The sequence below is a fragment of the Maylandia zebra genome, linkage group LG8 (assembly GCF_041146795.1).
Source record: "Maylandia zebra isolate NMK-2024a linkage group LG8, Mzebra_GT3a, whole genome shotgun sequence".
NCBI classification, from domain to species: domain Eukaryota; kingdom Metazoa; phylum Chordata; class Actinopteri; order Cichliformes; family Cichlidae; genus Maylandia; species Maylandia zebra.
This window is the reverse complement of record NC_135174.1, coordinates 29,578,574-29,591,219: the sequence shown is the minus strand read 5'-3', so window position 1 is coordinate 29,591,219 and position 12,646 is coordinate 29,578,574.

The following is a 12,646-nucleotide window of genomic DNA, read 5'->3' as shown; positions in this document are numbered from 1 at the left end:
CAATCGTAAGTACTCAAACAATAGTATGTACAATATATACAGGATAGCAGCATTAATATAATGACAGTATGAATAGCAGCATAATATAATGACAGTGACGGTATGGAATAGGTTCAATTGTTTTTGTGCTTATTTACTACGGTGATAGCTCTGGGAAAGAAGCTATCCCTGAATCTGTTTGTCCTGGTTTTATGTGACCTGTACCGTCGGCCTGACGGTAATAGTTCAAACAGTTGGTTGCTGGGGTGAGAGTGGTCCTTGATGATATTGCCAGCTCTGCTGAGGTACCGAGAGTTTGCAGTGACCTCCAGGCTGGGCAGAGAGCAGCCAGTGATCTTCTGGGCTGTGTTGATGACCCTCTGCAGTGCTTTCCTGTCCGCAGCTGAGCACCCTGCATACCATGTTGTTGTGCCGTACGTTAGGATGCTCTCTATGGTGGCTCTGTAAAATGTCACCAGCAGCCTCTCCTCCAGGTTGTTCCTCCTGAGCACTCTCAGAAAGTGGAGACGCTGCTGGGCCTTTTTAACCACCGCCGTGGTATTTGCAGTCCAGGAGAGGTCATCAGATATCTGCACGCCCAGAAACCTCATGGAGTGTACCCTCTCCACACAGCTCCCGTGAATGTAAAGTGGGGCCGGGTCTGCTCTGCCCTTCCTGAAGTCCAAGATAAGTTCTTTAGTTTTCGTGGTGTTCAGTTGGAGGTTGTTAACTGAACACCACTCAGTCAGTCTGTTGACCTCATCTCTGTAGTCCGACTCATCCCCCCTTGAGATGAGTCCAACCACTGTGGTGTCATCCGCGAACTTTATGATGGTGTTTGAGAGATGGGTAGGGGAGCAGTCGGAGAGCGTAAACAGGAGGGGACTCAAAACACATCCTTGTGGAGACCCGGTGCTGAGTGTGATGGTGCTGGACCGGTGGGGGCCGAGTCTGACAGACTGTGGTCTATTTGTCAGGAAGTCCTTGATCCAGAGGCAGATGGGGGTGGAGAGTCCCAGGTGAGACAGTTTCTGGACCAGGATCTCCGGGATGATATGATTGAATGCTGAGCTGAAGTCCAGCCTTCAGCCTCGTGCTGGGATGAGTTTAGTTAGTAGCTCCTCTGGGGAGCTCTTACTCCTGCAGAGAACGCTCCTGCGCGTGGGATGTTCTTAAAGACGGAGGCCACACAGAAGTGTTTAAGGTTGGCTCAGGTTCAGGAAACCTGCGGACATGAGCGAGCGGGAAGAACAGACTCTTACTCACAGGTCGGGTTCGTGTTCACACAGAGAAAATCTCATTGTTGGTTCTCAGAATGGACCGCAGCGCCTCTATCCTCTGTTGCCATGGTTACAGCAAGCATCACCACAGTGACCTTAATCACATTCCTGGTGAAGTAAATGAAAATCCTCTCCGCCTCTTCTCTGCCTTCCCTTTTGCTCTCTTCCTGTGGCCGTCCTGTGCTCCATCACAGCTTCCCTCCTGCTCGTTCTTCCCTCTTTTACAACCTCCTCTTTTCTTTTCCTCTCCATCATTTCCACACAAATCAGCCTTCACCGTGAAGCTCGCACGGCAGCCCTCTATTGACTCTTTCACGTATTTTAATCTGTCTGCTTTTTAATGGAATAAATATTTAGATGTGTTTCCGAACAAAGAGAGAAAAAGCTGCTCCAGCTCTTCACCACCACCCTCACGTTCATCATAACTGCCTTTAATTCAGTGCTTTCTCTTACATGGAAGAGCCGCGCTCCGGCACAGGTGACAGTCGCGCTGCGTACCTGCTACCTGAACTACACCTTCATCGCCACTCTTCATTTGTGGAGACCTGTACTTCCTGTTAAACGGCAGTGTCTGAGTTATACTGCAAAGTGAAATACAGAAGCTTTGGATTGGAGCTGCTGGACAACCGACCTGATTATTTGTTCTGTCGGTGTTTTGTGTGAGGTGCAGCAGGCCGCGACCTCCTGCGGGCTGTGAGGTGGAGAGGCTAAAAGACGGGAAGACGGGAAAAAGAGTCAGACATGAAGGAGGGACGAGAGAGAGAAATGGGGCCGTCACAAAGAGCACTTATTAAAATAGACTGAAAATTACTAGTGTGATTTATAATCATGTAACTTTGTTCTGAGTGATCCAGCCAATGGTCCTCGGTACGGGTAATTATATCTGACAAGCTGTGACACACACACACACACACACACACACACACACACACACACACACACACACACACACACACACACACACACAGAGTGGGGGGATAATTGGGTTTTCAGGCCGGCTCTTTATTCCCGGCCTCAGCTGGCAGAGTTCATCTATCACACTGAGAAGTTGTGTGAGACTGAGAGGAGGATAATGTGTCGGCCCGACTCTCAGCAGGAAGGGAGGGTGGGGGGCGAGTCGGGGCTAAAGGTGCAGCAAGCAACATTTACTCCATCATATCGTCAGGTTAGGGCGCCGTTATTACGTTAAGATTCTGGATTCTGAGAAGATTTAAAAGACATATTTTTGAATGAAGCGTGTGCTCGTCACTAATAGCCAGAGTTTACTCGCTGACTCTGCTCATGAATGTTCACGTCAGCGAGAAAATCGTTTGGATTTATGAGATCCTGATTATGGTCGACCCTCACTGCCTGCGGTCGCTCGGTTGAAAGGTGCTTTTTAAATAAATACATTCAAATTCAAAAGTCGCAACATGAAGTTTTGGAGGTTCATTTGGTCGCAGTCACGAGTGGTTTCTCGGCGGCTCCCATCATCATGTACGGCAGATCTCCAGGGCAGCACAGACATGTGTGATGTCACAGAGAGAAGATATCGACGTGGTCATCTGACCACAAAGCTCGTGAGCAAAGAAACTACAGCCAGCTGCTGCTGAAACCTTCTGTGTGTCAGAAGAGGCCAATCAGAGTGAGGCATTAAAAGGGGGAGGAGCTAAAATGGCTTGTTTCAGATGGATGAGGATTATTTTGAACTGTGAATCATGCAAAGCTGAAGATGATCAGGATGTTGTCACCTGACCTGTTTTGCACCTGTCTACAGGTGGAGCAGCGCAGCCTCCACCATCCTCAAACCAGAGTTACGATTTATTAATGCTGTCGTTTATTTAATGGCGTGCGTGTCATGAAATCGTTCCCCGATCAAAGCCTCACAACATGACCTTTGACCTGCTGTGTGTGGTTAAATCTTCACCTGTTTCCTGTTTCTGTGAATCTTAAACGGAGTCCAACACCGTCCTTAAAAGTTGTGGGTTTTGTTATCACAAGGAGACGGCCCTGCAGGAAGCTGCTCTGAGATTTTAAGGGACAAGAATTTCTCCAAATAACAACAACAGAAGCTTTTCCTCTTCGGCGCTCTCTGCGATGGCGACTGAGAAACCTTCGTACCGCATCGATCGGGTCGGAGGGCAGGAGGCAGCTCCTCGTGGGAACACTGACCGCATGCCAATAAACCTCATAATTGGCTCTGCTAATTGAGAGTGAAATGTTTCCACAGGCAGGGTCTGTAATTGCTCTGAGTGTGTGGCTGCAGCTGCTGTTTGGGGATTCAGACGGCGCCGAGTCACGAACAAAGCAGCAGCAGCCGGCCTCGTTAAAGCCGGAGCTCCTTTTCTGCAAAGTGGGAGGCTCCCTGATGTTTCACAATTAACTGAGTCGTTCAAAGAAATGACTCTGGCTGTTGTTTTAGTGGAGCAGACGCTGACTGAGAGCTTCTGTTTGCAGAACTCGGCCGATTTCTGTCATCGGCATCGATGACGTCAAGTCCGAAGTGCTCCAATCCTCTCAGGCAGTTTGAGCACCACGAGGGCAGGAGCATCATTTCCATATATTCGAGAGAAAGCAGCCATCGCTGCAGCTGGTATCTCCTTAAACCAATAAAAATAAAATAATAAAAGCAGTTCAGCAAAGCTTGGAAATCCTTGGTCTGTTATTCAGAGTGCTGGCACCATGTTCTGCACGACTTCACCGTAAAAACATGGTGGGACTATGAGATGTGTCTGAAAGCTCAGATGTAGATCAGAGTCCATCAGTGTCATGAAAATAACTCAGTCAGCCTCAGTTTCACTCGTTTCTCTCTTTGACTTTCTTCTTCATGCCTTCCTCTGCCTCCTCTCCTCCTCACCCCACTGTCCCTGCATTGCATCATCCATTCCCTCCCCCCTCCCTCCCCAGGAGCCCATAGTTCCTCTCTGACTCCCTCTAATTGACAGCAGTGCATTAAAAAGCCATCTGAGTCGCGTCCAGCCTGAGACGCAACTTCAAACTCTTCTGACCTCTGTTTTTGTTTTTGGCTGTGTGTGTGTGTGTGTGTGTGTGTGTGTGTGTGTGTGTGTGTGTGTGTGTGTGTGTGTGTGTGTGTCAGCTTGTTTAGTGTTTCTGTCACCAGTGGGTGCGTATCTTTGTGGCACAGATTCAACGAGGTGCTGTGCGACATGACCAAAATCTCATATCCCGATCGTCCCGACAACGACATTTATCACACAAATGTTACATTTTCTGTAAATTCTGTGGCTCTCGGGCAGCTCGAGTTGCGTGAAGTTTTTTCAGCTGGACGTCGAGTGTTTTGAGCGATGCATGAAGCTATACATTTGTAGACATAAGTTGAAACAGTCGCAATTTTCTTTGTATTTATTACACGTCGTGCTGCGGGGAAAAACCTGTTCTAACGTTGGTGTCTAAGGTTTATTTGGAGCACCTGAGGCACTTTTTATCTTCTCGTCCGGAAACACTCTACAGACTATTTCACGTGATTCAGTTTATTTTGAAAACTCTCAACAGGATCTTCAGCTTTATTGTGAAAGGTTTATGTGGAAAATAAACAAGCGGACGGCGGAGCCACACGATGGTTTTGCCGTCGTTGTTGCTACAACAACAGTCAAAATGATGAAAAAATATTGCTGTAAACCAGCGGTCCCCAACCCCCGGGCCTCGGACCGGTACCGGTCCGTGAGTCGTTTGGTGCCGGGCCGCGAGAGTTGAGGCTCAGGTGTGAAATGTCTGGTTTTCAGGGTTTTTATCGGTTTTCAGCGTTATTTTGTTATCGTTTTTATCGTTTACTCGGTTTTCCTGGGTCTTTCCACGTGTGTTATGAATAAATCCTCTTTTTTTCGGTACCGGTACTAGTTTTATTTTGTTGTATTTATCCGCGACACCTTAAAGGCCGGTCCGTGAAAATATTGTCGGGCATAAACCGTCCGTGGCGCAAAAAAGGTTGGAGACCGCTGCTGTAAACAGTTTATTTTGCGATACCACGAAACAAACGACAGCGTACAATGAAACGATACATGTTTTCATATCGTCATCCTAAATATATCGTGATATCCAACAGCCCTAGTTTGGTCCATATGACCTGACAACATCACGCAGCTGCTGATTGGTTGGCTGCACATCCCAAAGGTGCTCTGTTGGACGGAGACATGACGTCGGCTGTCCTGGTCGATATGAAGCACATGGATATATTTCCCTGTTATAGACTCTACATTTGAGTTTTTTTGATGAGCTGACATAAACTGTGTGAACAAACGCACACCTCGACACAATCCCACACCACTGAAATGCTTCGTGTTTACTTTACTCGCTGCTCTCGACTTCTCATCAGAAGGCCACGAGTCGCTCTCACAGAAGGACGTCCACCTCCACTCTGAATGCAGATTCTTAACCCACCTGTAAGCTCTGCAGCATCAGTGCTGACAGGTGATGCCGACCCCCCGGGGTCAGCGCTGAGACTCACACTGTCAGACAGAAGGAGACTCGAGACGAGGCGCTTCAGCGTGATGGGGAGGAAGATATTAAAGCCTTGTTGGTCTGAACCTGTGGCAGCGATGGGAAACCATCTGAATTCAGAACGCAGCGATTCAGACAGGAGGAGAGCTCAGGGTGTTCAGCGCCGTTTAAGAAGAGAAGGCACAGGAACGCGTCCAGAGACGACAGGCGGCGGCGGGGATTTTCTTCCCCCTGCTGTGATGTGAACATTAATCGCTGTGAAGGTGAGAGACGGGCTCAGTGCAGTTGTGATTTTGTTGTTGTTGTTGTTGAGGCTTCGCTGACCCCTGAGGACCCGGAGAACCGAGCTGGAATACTAACACCGCCTCCTCCTCCACCGCCCGTCTGCAGGGAGACGGTGTGATCCAGAGGCAGAATGCTCCATCAGCGTGGGTCTTTATTAACCCCTTTAGCCTTTGTTTTCTCCTTACATTTCCCCTGTAAGTCCTCAACCTCGGCACGTACACGCACGTCAACAAAGCAACAGTTTTTCTTGACCATAAAACTTTATTTATAATTAGAAAACTTTCCAAAGAGCCTGAATTTCAGAGAAATACACCGACTCGACAGCAACTTAACAGATTAAAACTTTCAGCCTCAGTCCAAGAAAGACCCGACTAATATTTAGTTTGCAGGGACATGAATGATGATGTGTGGATATCGAGTCTCTGGGAACATCAGGCTGTCGAGTTCCCACGTGTCGGCTCATAAACCCTCCTTGTGGGAACTAAAGAGGGAACACATTTGCCTAAATGCAGTGAATGGAGGAAAATTTCTGCTTTTGTCAGGTTTTTGAAATGAACCTTGTTTTGAAGAGCATGACTCTCACCTGGAATAAAGAGTCCTCATCCTCATATCTGCAGCATACATGCAAACATTTGGTTGTTGTCCTCAGAAGCTACACCAGCTGACTGAGGATTGTTTCAGCCGTTCTGTCATTAAAATAAAAAAGCGGTGAATAAAAGGTGGAGCCGTGCAGGGAGGGGCAGCCAGCTGCAGTCATACAGATGTGCAGGACTTTACTAGATATGATGTAGATGCAGGTGTGTGTCGAATCTGCTGTTACTGTTTCACTTCCACCATGGAGAGAAAGTAATGTGGGCTACATCTATCCTGGTTAAGCTCACAACAGGTGATGGCAGCTTGTCTGAGGATAAAACTTGGTGCTGACATCCTTGTTTTCATCCTGTGGATGGTTAGTGGAGCATTTTTGGACCATTTTACATCCCACACATAATCCCTCCTAACAGCCAATCAGAAAACTGCTTCCTTTTAGCCATACAGCAAATAGAGTCGTTTATCTGTAACACATCGTCACAACATGAACAGAGCCAGGAAGTGGCTACAGTTTCATTATTTTAAGTCTTCTTCTGATCTTATTGTGTCCCTAAAACAGTTTTTGTTTAGTTTGGTGCTGATGTGAAGAGAACACATGGGCCTCTTTTAACGTTTGTATTTATTTGCAAAGATGAAAACAAAGGTTTTACTCCTGAGACCCCACAGAGGATTAGTTTGGGCCTCACAGGCTGCAGGGCTGAAACCCTCGACAATAACGGGAGGGTGGGCGTACCTGATGTGTGGTGGGGTTGTCATAGCAGCAACCAATCACCTTCACCTGTAATCCCTGAGATGTCCCACAGTGGCGTGTCTCAGTTTTTCCACATGATAACAAAAAAAAGATCGCATGTTGATTAGCTGCATCAGTTTGGTGCAGTATGAATGACCATGGGGGTGGTCTTTATCTTTCTATGAAAGCTTAAATACTACAAAATACTTAAAATACATCTGAAAGTCTAAAACGTTGTGCCCTCCTTCACATCTTCCAAAGATATCTGTGGGCTGGATTGGAGTCTTGGCCCAGTCTTGGGCCCTGGGCCTCATGTTTGACAACCTGACATAAGGCTCACTGGCTTCACCTTCATTGGCAAATGACAGAGTGAGGATATTTTTATGATGTAGTCTGATTGGCTGCTGGCAGATCCACAGTTTAACGATGCAACAGTCAGAGTAGAGAAACAGACTGAGGCACAACAAAAATGCTCACAGTCAGCTGCCGTCTTTAGTGCATCAGCACACCAATGAAATGTGAATGAGTTGGAGTCTGTGCAACTGTGTTGTGGATGTTTGTGGTAACACAGGACTTAGCTTTGAGTCGTCATCCACACGGAGTTCCTCAGATTAACGGCACGTTGGACATTTGAGTTTATAAACTGTGATTATTTGCCAACCTGAGTGAGACTGACTGCAGTCAGCCTGCGACAGGTTGCCTCCGCCCGCCGACATGTGCGTGCAGCGATCAGAAACAGAATGCTGAAAACATCAGCGCTACACATGACATCACATCATTCACACTAACAAAGAGACAAAGTGGCGCAGTGTTAGGCCTGTTGAGTGCGTGCACTGCGTTACTAAGTTAAGCCTTAAAAACCCAGATTTTTGGCGTTGTGCTAATCTGACTGTGACCATGGTCACAGCTGGACAGCTGCTCCTGTGCTGCTGGCAGAAACAGATGCATGAAGCAGTGCTGAGGCTTTTTCTGCAGAGTTAGTGAAGGTGCAAACACACTGACACATCAGATGTTTTATCGATACCAAACTCGAATACCAAACTCCCCGAAGTTCCATCGGCAGCAGCGAAACAAAGCTTCTCATCGTTCCTGGCGAATCACGCCGAGCTGTTTTTATCGCTCAACTTCTGGCTTCAGCAAACAGCTGCAGAAGAAAAGTGTTTTTCTCCCCTGCAGCACAACTCCACTTGTCATCGAACCCATTCTTTCTCCTCTTTGTTTCCTCCCTTTTCACGCGTTGTTCTCCATTTCGCCTCCTTTCATATAACTTCACATCAATGGTGCTGAGATTGATTCAGCCCAGAACAATGCAACAAAGCGGTGAGCAGCTTTTCTCTGTCAATAGCGCTGTGATTTTAGCTCTTTGCATCTCTCCTCTAATACTCCGCAGCGCCACACCGAGCTGCTGCTCGCCTCGTTTCGACACCATTTGGGGGGGAAAGAGCCATTCACGCTCATCGCCGGCCGTGTGAAGTATTTGTGTGTTTGCAGCTGAAAGGAAGAAGAAACACACAATTCCTCGCTGTTCGGCCTCGAGACAAAACATTGCAGGTTTTCAGATCTCGGTACTTCACCGACTGGCCTCATTTCAGCTTCATGCCTTCCCTCGGGTCTTTGCAGCCACTCGAGAGGTGAGGCGGTGGCGTCCGAAAGCTCTGACTGCTAACAAGCCGAAATCGACCGGCAGGATGAGAGGATAAGATGAGACCTGAGTGATGGAGAGGCGAAGGCGGGCAGACGGCTCTGAGAGGTTTCTGATTGAAGCAGAGGTTAACACGGCAGCAGAAACAGACATTTACCAGACACGAGTGTGCTCCAGAGGCCTTCGGGCTTTCCTGCTGTAGTTTAACTTTTAAGCACGTGTTAAGTGTTCGCTTGTAAGAAATTGGTTCACTCGTTACCAAGGTACATCACCATGGCAACGTGCTGCAGACCCAACCTGCTTTTGTTCGAGATGAGAGATCAACAGGCGTGAAATGACCACCTACCGACCAATCAGCTCTCTGGAAGATAAAGCAACGTACCTGAAAAATCACTCGAGCCTCAGTGTGCAGACTCACAAGTCCAAAGCAAGAACAACACATTTATTCTGTATGCTTTTATTCCTGCTGCGAGCAAATATTACCTAAGTTCAGGGCTGGACTGGGACAAGAAATCATTTTGACTAGAAACCGGCCAACCAGGTATTAAAGGAGAAGCCATAAAGCCTTTGAATGAAAACAGACGCTGTGGTGACAGTGATGCATGCCATCTTGTTGGTATATGAATATTTATTATACATTTTACATCAGATAAAAACTTTGGTTGTAAGATTCAGATAATTATTTAATAAAAGCTAAATATTTGAAATGAGAATAAGAAAGAGAAGTATTTCTTTGTGCCCCCCTCTCCCTGTTAATGCCCTACATGCCCCCCTGGCAACACTTTGCTAGACCCGCCCCTGCACAGTCACCAGCTGTCAGCTGCTTAGAAAAGGATCCTGGTGTTATTTGTCTCTCAGAAACAGTTCATAACTTCAACTCATTCATGTCACCTAAAAGGTAAACCTGTTTCTCCATCACAGCTCTGATGATTCAGTAAGGACATCTCCTGGTTTCATCTTCATGTTTCCCTCTCACCACATATCCAAACCGACATCATGACCAGCAGCTTTACAGCTGTGGCTCCAGCAAACATCAGCTGATACTAGAAATTAATATTAAATACATTCTAACAACAGCTGATCAAGCTTAAACGTGCTGCTGTTGTTTAGCGCGACATCCGCTGGTTTCCTCTTTCTGGCGCAAAGTGGGAGATAAATAAACAAGAGAGAAAAGCCGATCAGCTGATCATTGATCAGTTTCATGATTGAAGTAGCAACAGGAGAGAGAGGGGGGAGGATGAGAGAAGAAGAGGCAGCTGTGCAGCAAAGACAGAATAAATCCAGCTTTGTGTCTTTGTTTCATTCTAGCTGAAGTCTGGGACAAACTGTGCTCCTTTTCTCCTCAAATGAAACTCGTAATATTTTCTCTGAATGCGGAACGACTCCGTTTGTACGGGACGGTTGGAAACTATAATAATTAACCTTATGAATAAAATAAAGTTCACTATCAGTAACATCATAGCAACCGAACAGCTGTATAGAAACTCCGTCATGCTAGCTAGTAGCAGTACGAGTTATTGTAACTGACTGTAAAAAGTCAGCACAACAAAAATAAACTAAACTTGGTTTATATCTGACCCAGATAGACTGCAGCTCATAACTTCTTACCTGGAGTTCAGTTCACCTGATTCTTGGACCAGCAGCCGCCTCGGGTCTCTCCTCCTCCTGCCTCCCCTTCCCTCCTCCACCTGTTGGCCTCTGTGGAAGCTCTGCCACAGCCACCACCAAAGACCTGAGTTGTTTTTACACATCTGCCAGCATCTGGCCAATCCACCACCTCTCATTGTTTCTGCCATTACAAGAAGAAAAAAATCATCTGCCCATAAAAACTAAAAATCACCATCGGCCCAACGAGCAAATGCCCGATGGCCAGTCCAGGTAAGCGTCACAGCGAGGGAGCAGAGGTATACTCTGTTCACGTCCTGCTCCCAGAAAAACTACTCGTGCCACTTTTTCCCAGTCTTAAAGCACAAAACACACACTCATCAGTTTTTAAAAATATCCTGTTATTATGCTTCACCTGTGACACAGCAGCTGTGTGGCCTTTCTGTGTGAAGTTCAAATCATTATGGCAGCGTCTTCATGTGTCTGACTCTTCAGGCAGGTGTGTGTGTGTGTGTGTGTGTGTGCGTGTGTGTGTGTGTGTGTGTGTGTGTGTGTGTGTGTGTGTGTGTGTGTGTGTGTGTGTGTGTGTGTCTGTGTGTGTGTGTGTGTGTGTGTGTGTCATGCTGCCTCCTGTAATGTGAATCTTGTATTCTAAGGTATTTTTTCCTTCTGCTACATTTTTCTAGCTCACTGAGGGATTTGACTTTTGTGAGGAAAATAAATGACAGCCCAAAGAAGCCCATCGTACTGACATGTTTGGGACTGAAACGAGAGCTTCATCCACTGTCGTGGTCTGCCGTGTCGTTAGCGCTCTCCTCACACTCATCACATCTTCCTCTTTCTCTGTTGTGTCACGCAGCACCGTCCGATGGGGTGAATGGCGAGCATTAGCAAAGCATCATTAGTGCTCTTCCCGTAATCTTGAGACGTTTCAGCAGGCTTTGTTTGTATGCAGTAAACAGCTGATCTGACAATAACTAATTTTTTTATTAATTTATTTAAAGCTTCAGATTTCATCTAGGATTTGGTGATGAGGAAACTTGCTGCACTGGCAGGTTCGTGCTGAGATTTTCAGCCGTATTCAGGCTCCAATCGATGAACTTTGATTTCAGTTTTTTCTTTTCAGTTTATGTTCATTATCCATCCGTCATCAGCTGCTTCTGCAGGTCTGGATTGCATCTCTATGTAGAGATACCCTCGATACGGGACGCTCTTTCTCCAGCATGCTCCCAGTCTGTCCCAGTCTCCTCCCAGTAAGACGTGTTGGACTCCAGGAGGCATCAAAGGTTGAAGCTGCCTCCTTTCAATGTGGAGGGGCAGTGGCTCTACTCTAAGCCCCTCCCACAGGATCGAGCTCCTCATGCTGTCTCTATGCGAGAGCCCAGACGTTATTTGGACGAAGCACATGTCTCTTACATGGTCACAGCTCACACTCGAAAGACTTTCAGAAAACTTGACCTCTGACCTTGAGGTTGAGGTCAATCGTCATCATCACTCATTTTTTTGTCTTTTAGTAGATACAGTGATGTCATCAATTTCAAAAATCACCAGTGAGCATCAATGAGCCGTGGCTGAGCTGCTTTCATCGCACAGCGCTGGGTCGTGTTTGCCACGATGATGTAAACGTGCACGGTGCCGTGACATCGCTTCACCCCCAGGCGCCATCGACCAGCGCAGAGCCGTGAGAGGACATGCAGGTTTCAGTAAGTCAAACATACGAGCTGCTATTTTATTTTGTAATGTTAGCAACAGCCCGAAATGCCGGCCTCTGGTAGGCCTCCGTCATCAGTGCTGAATAACGACTGTCAGACAGACCCATACATGCAGGTCTACTTCCTGTTACTGTCATCTTATTCTGGAAGTTTTAACAGGAAGTGGTGATTTTGGTGTCCAAGGATTTGTTTCTTTCAGAATCTCCACCCACTGATTGCAGTCGTTTGTCTGCCATGATGTTTGTTTTCTTACAATTTCCCTCTCAACCAATCACGCTCCTGCATCGTCCACACGGTGCAGGTGTGAAATGTGTCCATATCTCTGCTCTGTTTCCTCGCGTTTTCACGAGAAACGGCGAGCTGGCTGTACCGTTTCCCGGGGGCA